Consider the following 6,000-nt stretch of genomic DNA (forward strand, 5'->3'; position numbering starts at 1 on the left):
TAGTAAAAAATTTGAAACAACCCTAATGACTGTCAGTAATAGAATGTGTAAATAGTCTATAGACAGTCATTCAATGGAATACTATACAGCAATGAAAAAGAACAACCTGTCAGATATAGCTACATAGATCAATCTTCTACACATAAGATTGAAAGAAGGCTGATACAAAATAGCACATATGATTCCACTTACACAAAACAGGACAGGCATACTAACCTTAACAATAGAAGTCAGACTAGTATAGTGATTACTTTTGTAGTAGGGAAAGACTAAGATGGTACATGAAGGAGTTTTCTAATCATCTTGATCTGAGTGGCAGTTAACATGGATGGTTCACTTTATAAACATTAAGCAGGACACTTAAGATCTGTAAACTTGACTGATATAATCTATACTTAAATAAGTTACTCTCCAAAACGTCCCCAAATACTATCTTCCAATCAATTCCATAAAGTGACAGCATGGAAAAGCCATGTTTATGTCTTGCACCATGAATGACAAGAGTGTTTCCCAATGGGAAGGCACAATACTGTTGGGGTATCTTTCAGAGGTCAACAAAACAGAAATGTCCTAGGAAAAGTTAGTAACAACATGGAGTGAATCTGCCAAGTTTCTTTTCTAAGAAAGAGGTAAACATTTTATAGGTAAAATTTATCTTTACTTTTGCAGATAGGAAAACAAAACAAAACAAAACAAAACAAACAACTTACTGCCTTTCCACTGGGACAAATCAAAGAGCTTCCAGTAAACTACCAAAGAGAGGCCACGTGACAGCCCACTGGTTTCAGCAGGTCAGCAGAAATTGACATTGCTTTTCTCTCACTCTTGAAAAGTTCAGGCCATGAGATTATGAAAATAAGCCAGGCATAACATGGTAGGATTCCAGCATTAATTTGTTAGTTGTGGCAGTTTTTACTTCACAATGTGAATTTGAATCGGAAGAAAATATCAAATGGCTAAAAGTCTTGTTTGCTGCCAAGAAGATGTCAGAGTAGAAAAGTCATTCTTTGGAAAAGGAAAGGGAAGAATGTTCTTTCCTTCTGTTAATATCATTTCTTGTGTTTAGAATTTGCAGAATGGCACTATCTCTTAAGAAATCTGCATATATATACCAAATTCTAAACAGTGTAGCGTGGTAGCTTTGTGAGATGACATTACAAAGCAAATCTCAATAAACTGCTGTACCCTGTGACCTTCCTATCAGTGCCACTCACTCAAGAAACTGTTGATCAAACAAGTCCTTCTAGACAGGCACTGTGCGTAAGGCAGTAGGGAGGCACAATCAAACTGCCTCTTTCTTCAAGACGCTAATGGCCCAGTAAGGGAACCCAATGGGTCAGGGAGGCCTCCCTGGGCTGGTGTGAAAATTGCTTTCCCTCTTCATACCAGCACCAAAGGAGGAAGCAAGAAAGGGGGGAGAAGGCAGGACAAGATACTCTAGGCATGGTAGGTGATTGTATTTAACCTGAAATATTCTATTTTTAACAACTTTAGTAATAAATTTAGAAAAGAAATTTAAGATGAGTTTAGGAGGATTTTATGTAGTGGTTTCACTTTTCAAAATAGCCAAACATGTGTTTTTTATGTTGCCCTTTAAGATTTGGGGAGGCGGAAGGGCAGAGACAGAGTGTCAGCAGCTTTAGCCTCAGGCTGGGAAATTGCTTATTTTGGGCCAGGAATTAGATAAACTTGGAAAAATTAAGGAGATGTAAAGAGATAAGGTAAAGTATGGGAAAACACATTTTGTGGAATCAGGCTGGCTACCTCGAATCTTGGCCAGTCACTAAACCTCTCTGCAGCCTGGTTACCGCTTCGATATCACATGGACCTAATTCTCATACTGCAGAATTATTTTAAAGATTAAAATAAGGACATGTAACCTGCACATACTAGACATTAAATACATGGCAGTTGAAATAACGACTGGCATTTGACAATAGTCTCTGGCAGTAAGGCCCTGGGTGTCTGGTTGTCTTTGCAGTACCTTTACGTGAAGGTCTAGAGAGCGCCTGTCCCACTGGTCACATGCTGTGAGGCGCTGCCCAGATGGCTGTATGAAGGGCTTCATTCTGTCCTGAGCTGGCTGGGGAGAGGCACTGAGCTGCCGCCCGGCCTGGGGGCTCCAAGACGCCATTCCCAGGACCTGCTGATCTCCATCCGGCTGTAGGGACCGGTAGTAAACCCACTTCCAATATTCTTATGAGCGTGGGGGAGGCAGGCTGGGTGCTGTGGGTCAGTGGTAACATTTTTGTTTCTTTCTGAGTCCCAGAGCCAGACACTAGAGCGATTCAGGGAACAGGGAGGACAGGGGATTTTTGTGACAATAAAGAGCTGTTTGTTAGAGGCTTGCTTGATCCTTCCTTGTTTTACTAGAGCTCAACACAACAGTTCTCTGTATTTTTCTTGGAATAAAACTGGCTCTTGCATTAGATGCAAGGAAATGTGCCCTCAAGCAGCAGAGGCTTTCTAAATATTAGTGACTTTAACTAGATTAAGTATTTCCATTTCCTATTCCTGTGACTTTATGAGGCTTCAGTTCCCAGAAAGGCTGCTTTTTTTTTTTTTTTTTTTCACTATGACTCTTTCGGCTGGTTATGTTTTAGGTCATTCTGTTCTTATGATCTGAGTAAGTGCTAAAAACCTTCAAGATGCTTGGAAAGACTTTTCACGTAGTAATGTTTTCAGGTTTCCAGCAGAGTCCATGAGTTTGAAAGGGACTGCAGATTCAGATACCCTCACAGACACTTGGTAAAAGGTTTTGTCAGCATTTCCTTCCTCAAGCTGGATGCTCAACTCACTGACCTCTTGCCTCCTTGGGTTTGGGCCATCTTTTTGTATAGTCTCAGCTATAAAAATATGCTAGGCCTTGCAACATTTCCCTCCTAAAAGGAATGAAAATGAACTATGCTGGATTCCCTCTCTGTATGACTGAGGTCAGTGAGGCATTTTTACCTTAAAGCCCTCAGACACCAAATCAGAAGGAAGGCGTGCTCTGGCCTCATTTGAGCTTCTGGCCAAGTGTGCAGTTCACTTCAGATCTTTGATGTCCTTTGACTGTTAGAGTTCGTTTTTGCATCAGTTATTTTCTCCTAGCCACTTAAAAAGTGACTTCTGTGTTATTTACATAAAACTGTCAATATGGAATACTGCTGGGCCTAACATCTGGCAGGAAGGTATACATTTCCAACATGTCTTCTAACACATACTGAGCACTTAGCAGTTTGGATTTGCTTCTTTTTCATTTTTAAGCACTTGCACATTTTGTATTGAATTTCTTTGAAATATTTCAATTCTATGAGTATAAACTATAATTCTTTTTTTAGTATATCTCAGATCTCAACTTACAATATGTGACATGGGAAGGTTTTAGTCATTGATCAGAAAAAGGCTCAAGAAATTAGCAATTCTTTTAACAAAAATTGTATGACTGTGACAGTGCCTGCCAGAGTTCGTTCAAATCTCTTTTCCCTCTTTCACTATAATGCATTGATTTAGCTGTTTTAGCTGAGTACATGATCACCTTAATTAAAGACTACTTCCCACCTTCCCTTGCAACCCACATGACCAAGTTCTGGCCAATTTAACATGAGAAGCTGTGCACAATTTCTGTGTCATGTCTTCCTCTCCCTTTCTCCCCACTTCCTCCATCCTGTTGCAGTGGATTATGAGCTGGAAGGAGCACCGGATGGACTATGGAACAGAAAGACACCTATACTTGGAAACAGACACCTACAAGTCTTGTGAGCAAAGCTGCTACGCCAGCTCAGGCTTTTATGTGACAGAGAAAATAAACTTGTTTGAATCATTGTTAGTGTGTATTTTGTTACACACAGGCCAAATCTAATGCTAATACAGAGACAAACATGAATATTTATCTCACAGGAAGTCAGTGTTTCCAATAGTAAAACGCAGTCTCTGAGACACTAAACAAAACTTTGGTATTTATTCTCTGTTAAAAGAAAAAAAGGAGGGGGTGCTCAAATGACTTTAGAAAGTATTCTGCGGGGGTGCCTGGGTCTCTCAGTGTTTGAATGTTTGCCTTCTGCATGGGTGTGATCCCGGGGTCATGAGATTGAGTCGTGGATCAGGGTCTCCGCAGGGAGCCCACTTCTCCCTATGCTTGTGTCTCTGCCTCTGTCATGAATAAATAAAATGTTAAAAAAAAAAAAGTATTCTGCTTTATCTGAGTGCATCTAAAGCTGCTGACCTAAGTATGGTTAAATGTGTGGGGTTGGCTGTTTTCAAAAATGTGTCACAGCAGACCCTAGAATTACTGCAGCTGCCTTAGAATCAAGGACTCCTGCTTGTGTGAGGACGTGTGGAGTTGGAGGTTCAGGGTTTTGCTTGGGAATCAGCTCGTGCGACCTCCAGCAGAGCACTGGGCTGACAAAGTACAATGCGAACAGGGCAGGGTGAACAGTCCCAAAGACTGACATTTTAAAAGCCTCTTTAGTAACACTAACAATAGCAAACACTTAAATGTGCTTATTATATGCACTTTACGTATGTTAACCTAGTTGATCCTTCTATAATCCTATGTGATGGGTCTACAATTATTCTCACTTTACAGATAAGGAACAGGCAGAGGGAAATTTAGTTAATTTCCCAAAGTCCCCTAACCAGGAACAGGGTCGGGATTTAAACACAGATTTTTACCTCCAGAATCTAGGCTCTTGGCCAGTTATTCTGTATCCCAGTAAGTGTACTGAGACTTTGTCACATGCCAGGATGTTCTAAATACTTCCATTTATTGATTCGTTAGTTACAACAGTCCTATGAGGTAGGCATCATTATGCCATTTTACAGATGAAGAAATTGAGGCGCAGGCACAGTATATATAAGTAGTCCAAACACGTTTAATCCTAGCATGGCTGCAGAGTCCACTGTTACCACTATGCTGCACTGTCTCATCAAGCAGCAGGGAGGGGCATCACTCCTTGTAGGTAGGAAGGCTCTCAGAAGGGAACGATGCTCTCCAAAGACAAATACCATGCAAACTGTCCTGTGTGTGTGTTCATACGCTAGGCTCTCCCTGTGTTCTTTCTTCACTTACCCATCTCTCTCCAGTCCTAACCACTCAGAATTTCCCTTCCTCCTGCTGATTTTGCAGCCTAGCTCAATGTTACTTGACTTCCTTAACTTCTACTCTAAGTAATTAACATTACTAGTGCATTCTTTTTCATCTTTGAGATATAATTGACAAAATCTAAAGCTATTTAAAGTATATGATGTGATTTTATATATATATATATACACACACACATATATATATATATACACACCACCATATACATATATAGTGTGTGTGTGTGTGTGTGAAGGGATTCCTCTCAAAGTTTTACACATCCATCACTTCACTTATTTACCTTTTTCGAGGTGGCAGGACAACATTTATGTCCTACTCCCTTAGCAAATTTTGATTATATGAGACAGTGTAATCAACTACAGTCTCCATGCTACATATTAGATCCTCAGACCTTATTCTTCTCATAACTTAAACTTTGCACTTTTTACCAACCTGTCCTTATTTCCCTCACCTTCCAATTTTGTTTCATTGTTTTCCCATTGTTTCTATTATTTTGACTTTTTCCCCTTTTTCGGTTTTGTTTTAAAGAATCCACACGTAGGTGAGACTATGCAGTATTAGTCTGGCTTAATTCACTTAGCATCCATGTCATCATAAATGACGGAATTATTTTCAACTTTAAGAATAAGTAATATTCCACTGTGTATATATAATTTTTAAATCAATTAATCTGCTGATAGACACTTAGGTTGTTTCCATTCCTTGGCTATAGTGAATAATGCTGTAGTGAGCATAAGGATAAGGTTATTGCTTCAGGGTAATGGTTTTGTTCTTCGCAGGTATCTACTCATAAGTGGGATTGCTGGATCCCTGGATAGTTCTATTTTTAATTTCTTGAGAAAACTCCATTGTTTTCCATAGTGACTGAACCAGTTTACATTCCCACTGACAGCACACAAGGGTTCCCTCCTTCT

The 6,000-nt window shown here is 39.8% G+C and overlaps 2 long non-coding RNA genes across 2 annotated transcripts in view; one reads left to right on the plus strand and one right to left on the minus strand.

Annotated features, from left to right (window-relative positions):
• LOC144295009 (uncharacterized) overlaps positions 1–3,232 on the minus strand; it is a 52,203-nt gene extending 48,971 nt beyond the window's left edge. The window contains exon 1 of the long non-coding RNA XR_013362358.1: positions 1,985–3,232. This is a non-coding gene — a long non-coding RNA (uncharacterized LOC144295009). The remainder of the gene's footprint in view (positions 1–1,984) is intronic.
• On the plus strand, positions 675–3,859 carry LOC144295011 (uncharacterized). Its single transcript, XR_013362362.1, has 3 exons — positions 675–791; positions 1,982–2,173; positions 3,659–3,859. It is a non-coding gene; the product is annotated as an uncharacterized LOC144295011 (long non-coding RNA).
• Positions 3,860–6,000: the final 2,141 nt, after the last annotated feature.

The sequence above is a fragment of the Canis aureus genome, chromosome 23, assembly GCF_053574225.1.
Source record: "Canis aureus isolate CA01 chromosome 23, VMU_Caureus_v.1.0, whole genome shotgun sequence".
NCBI classification, from domain to species: Eukaryota; Metazoa; Chordata; class Mammalia; order Carnivora; family Canidae; genus Canis; species Canis aureus.